The 4941-nt window shown below is 40.5% G+C and overlaps 1 long non-coding RNA gene across 1 annotated transcript; it reads right to left on the bottom strand.

The window, feature by feature from the left end:
* Positions 1-1624: 1624 nt before the first annotated feature.
* LOC121531301 lies at positions 1625-4329 on the bottom strand. Its single transcript, XR_005994115.2, has 6 exons — positions 4245-4329; positions 4049-4158; positions 2323-2445; positions 2135-2224; positions 1836-1864; positions 1625-1686 (listed from the first exon to the last, which is right to left on the bottom strand). It is a non-coding gene; the product is annotated as an uncharacterized LOC121531301 (long non-coding RNA).
* Between the last annotated feature and the right edge of the window lie 612 nt (positions 4330-4941).

Genomic DNA, 4941 nt, shown 5'->3' with positions numbered 1-4941 from the left:
GAGAACAGGGATAGACAGACACATAGTTGACAGGCTACAGAAAAGGCTACACTAATGCAAAGGAATGAAATTAACTAAACATCTGGGGAAGCGAGGCCTCCCTCACTAACCTTTCACTGAAACACTCAAATACAACTCTTCCAACTTCCACTTTAGAAATTATAATTGCTGTAATCTACAGTAGTTCAATGTTTCCAGGAATAGACTAATTTAGTTTATTCAGCTAGCTAACCTGGTACAGTATTCTTCTGTGAAAACTGCCCAGGGCACTGTATCCTATGACGCCATAGCTAACTAGCATGCTAGCATCCAATAACACACGGTTTAGCACCAATACTTGGTTACAACAAACTACCAATGGATCGTTTCATGTCCGTGTCTAGTTCCTTTCATAACGCAGAAGTAATTAAACGTTGGCTAGCTAGCACAAAGTCAGTCATACTAGCTACACAAGTGGACTACACATCTCGAATGTTCAGAAAGTGAAGCTTACGTTCCAAATTCTCATTGACTAAAATGATACAGTACTGCTAGCTGGTAATGTTGGCTAGCTAGCAGTGGCTGCGGTGTTGACTGTTCGAAAAAGTAGCTGGCTAGCTAACCTCGATAGTTTCTCTATACAACACCTTTGTCTTTGATACCAAGACAACTATGTAGCTAGCTAACTTTACACTAATCAAATCATTCCGATGAAATGTATTTGGTTGCTACAGTACTGCTAGCTGGTAAGGTTGGCTAGCTAGCAGTGGCTGCGGTGTTGACTGCTAGCTGGTAAAATTGGCTATAACTACCTACAATAACTACCTAGATAAACTATCTACAATACCTACCTACAATAATTACAGGTACTCTTAAGCGTGAAATAACATTGGAAACAACTATCCACAGTTGCTAACAGTTACCAAATTACCAGTAGCTACCCGCTAGCTAGCTAGCTAGCTAGCTTTATTGGTCCAGGTAGTGGGTTAGCTAGCTAGCCTCGTGCTTCACGGGCTCAGCCGAATACACTACAATACTTACCTACAATAACTACCTACAATAACTACCTGGATAAACTACCTACAATACCTAACTACAATCTAAATGCATGGTTTGAGCTTTACTCGACACATATAAAGAAGAAGCCAAGCTTACCTCCCCGCTTAGAGGAACACAACCTCACCCCATCGCCTCCTCCTCTACACTTGGACTAACTTAGAAAAAATTTAAGACATACTTTGCATGCTTTTGCAACTAGCACAGATCCAAAAGTGAAGGGATGTCAGTCAGGAGCTCAGTGGGAAGGTTAATGAATCCCAACAAAAATAAATCCTAAGCATAATTGTGTTTTAAATCATGCTTTAGTTTGATGGCAAATACATACAGATATTTACAAACATGGCATCACACTTGTGTTTTACCCCAGACGAATATGGTGATTTCATTACTGTCAGTACAAGCTTCACCCGTACACAGCACCACAACTATTTGGAAAGTTCTAACATTATGCACAAATTAGTAATAATACTTTAAATAACCTAATATGCAAACGTGATGGTAATTGTATTCTATTGAGTGGCTTTGAAAGGTTTGTAAAGCTATAATACTTAATACAATTCAATTGTTTACCATAACTAATTACAACCAGACACTTACTGTCGCTCTGGCTTGAGGTGGCACATGGTCTCAAGTCCTCTGCATCTGCAACTTCAGAGAATATCACAGATGTCAAACCGTTACCACATTGACAGTACATGCTTAACAGATTTTCCTGTCCATCCCATTCAGTTGGTGGGAACAGAACTTTGAGAACTAGGCTCGTTTATCAGACTTGAAACATTTAAAACATGATGTACCTTGTAGGGTATTTTCAAAGACACTGGCTCTTGTAGTTGCATAATAGAAAGAAAAAAAGAACTGTTACACTTTGGTAATTTGACTACTAATCAAGTATGTCAAGATCAGATGGGTGTAGTCATTTCTTGTCATATCAACTGTCATTAGGTTATGATTTCATGTCGTCTCTACAATTTAAGACTAGTACTTGCATTAACTGTAAGCTTTTCTTCACCCACATACTTGAATGTGTGTCAAACTTACCATCAACTTGCTGATTATACATTTAATGACCTAGTAGCCTAATGCAGGATCTTACCACTAGGGGCTGGTGGAAGCTGGGGCACTGGAAGCTGGGCTTGTCTGGGTTCATTTGTCTTTTTCTGGAGTGCTTCACTTCCATCATCATCTTACGAAGCACAATACAAAAGAATAGTCATTACTTTAATCTACTTCCTGATGCATGTAGTACACACAATGGAATAAGAGTAGTTAAGAAATCCTCACCAGGTGGCTCTACACGGAATCTGATTGGTTTAGTCACCGCCCTCTTCGCTGGTTCCTCGTCAGATTCAACATTGGAGGTGTCAACCCTCCATTTGGCTCGTTGCTCTGCCACAGAGTAATTATCTGTCCGTGCAATAAACATAGTCATAACACTGGCAAAACAGGGTCAATTGAGAATTAGTAATTCACATAGTAATACTTTCAGCAAATACATATAAAAACGCTGCTTGCACCCGCCCGCCCGACTAGAATCACTACTCTCGGCGGGTCTGACTTAGAATATGTGGACAACTTCAAATACCTAGGTGTCTGGTTAGACCGTAAACTCTACTTCCAGACTCACATTAAGCATATCCAATCCAAAGTGAAATCTAGAATCGGCTTCCTATTTCGCAACAAAGCCTCCTTCACTCATGCTGCTAAACATGCCCTCGTAAAACTGACTATCCTACCAATCCTTCACTTCGGCGATGTCATTTACAAAATAGCTTCCAACACTCTACTCAGCAAATTGATGTAGTCTATCACAGTGCCATCCGTTTTGTCACCAAAGCCCCATATACTACCCACCATTGTGACCTGTACGCTCTCGTTGGCTGGCCCTCACTACATATTTGTCGCCAAACCCACTGGCTCCAGGTCATCTATAAATCACTTCTAGGCAAATCCCCGCCTTATCTTAGCTCATTGGTCACCATAGCAACACCCACCCGTAGTATGCGTTCCAGCAGGTATATCTCACTGGTCATCCCCAAAGCCAACACCTCCTTTGATCGCCATTCCTTCCAGTTCTCTGCTGCAAATGACTGAAACGAACTGCAAAAATCTCTGAAGCTAGAGACACTTATCTCCCTCACTAACTTTAAGCATCAGTTGTCAGAGCAGCTTACCGATCACTGTACCTGTACACAGCCCATCTGTAATTAGCCCACCCAACTACATCATCCCCATATTGTTATTTACATTGTTATTTATTTTGCTCATTTGCATCCCAGTATCTCTATTTACACATCATCTTCTGCACATCTATCATTCCAGTGTTAATACTAAATTGTAATTATTTTGCACTATGGCCTATTTATTGCCTTACCTCCATAACGTACTACATTTGCACACACTGTATATAGATTTTCTATTGTGTTATTGACTGTACGTTTTGTTTTTGTTTATTCCATATGTAACTCTGTGTTGTTGTTTTTATCACACTGCTTTGCTTTATCTTGGCCAGGTCGCAGTTGTAAATGAGAACTTGTTCTCAACTGGCTTACCTGGTTAAATAAAGGTGAAATAAAATAAAATAAAAAATATAGTACTTAAGAGGTGGAAGTTACTGACTCTACTGACCAGGAGTGGGTTGCACCAGGTGGACGCTAATAAGGTGTAAGAGATAAGTTGGGCCTACCTATGCCCGACGTAATGATTTAGAAAATGTAACAAGATGTGACATGACTAGTCATGAAACACTTACCTTGGAAACTAGTTATAGATTCATACTATATGTCTACCCCACATTACACTTAGCTTTTGCTACGCCAGGATGTAAAAACTATTACTTACAACCAGGTGGTGACACAGGTTTACGCCTGGCTTAGAACATATTCTACGTTGAAACTAGCCTTACATATAGGAGTATGTTCAACTGATGCAACCTGCTCCAGAGCCACACAATCAAGTATACATGGCAGTATAAACAGGAGTGGATGGGTACAGTAAAATAATATTTTACCAGTGGATGAAAAGATGGAAATTCTGTACTTCTCCCATAAAAATGTCAGGCCGGTCTCCTCTCTTAATCATTGTTTCGCTGGCATTTCTTGGCCAGTAGCAACACAGGTCCTGCAAGATATGAGACACTGTTTAAAGTTAACTATTTATCCATCTCTTTGCCTGAAAAGGGTAAACTATTTAACTGATCAACTCACCCCACCTCTCTTCTCCACCTACAGCTCTGGTACAACTTCAACAGTGCTCTCTTTTACAAAATGTACAACATAATAATGCTGTGTGCCCTGTGCAGAAAAACAAAACAGCAATTCCACATTGTTCAGTCTCTTCATTTACCAGCCAAGATAGTTTGCAAAACTAATACAGCTTGTGAACTTGGATGTAGCTAAATGGGGCATGCTACAGGCTGTGCAAGATGGTAAGCACATCATGAGTGCCATGGTCCTCTTCAAGTATAATAGCTCGCTTAACAAGATTGCTCTTTGCAATGAGACGCATGTGTGCGCTCCTTGTAGTGGGGTGGAAAGTCCAATACAGTCTTGAGTCACACAGACTCAGCGTGTAAGATTCCAGATGCTGAAACACCCTGCAGAGTTAAGTATCAGAGGCATCTTCTTGGCTCACTACCTCACAGCATGACCTATCATTAAGTATGTAGGCATTGTTTGGCCGTCTCATTTTGATGACCTGTTCGCGGGGAGAAGCTCTATGGTGCGTTCTTGCACTCTTTTACAAATTTGCACAAGTGGCCACCTCCCTGAACGGACCATCTTCTTTAGAGAGAGAGAATGCCAAGAGTGTGCAAAGCTGTCATCACGGCAAAGGGTGGCTATTTGAAAAATCTCAAATATAAAATATATTTTGATTTGTTTAACACTTTTTTGGTTACTACAT

Source organism: Coregonus clupeaformis, chromosome 19 (assembly GCF_020615455.1).
Source record: "Coregonus clupeaformis isolate EN_2021a chromosome 19, ASM2061545v1, whole genome shotgun sequence".
NCBI classification, from domain to species: domain Eukaryota; kingdom Metazoa; phylum Chordata; class Actinopteri; order Salmoniformes; family Salmonidae; genus Coregonus; species Coregonus clupeaformis.
This window is presented reverse-complemented; position numbering and strand designations above follow the sequence as displayed.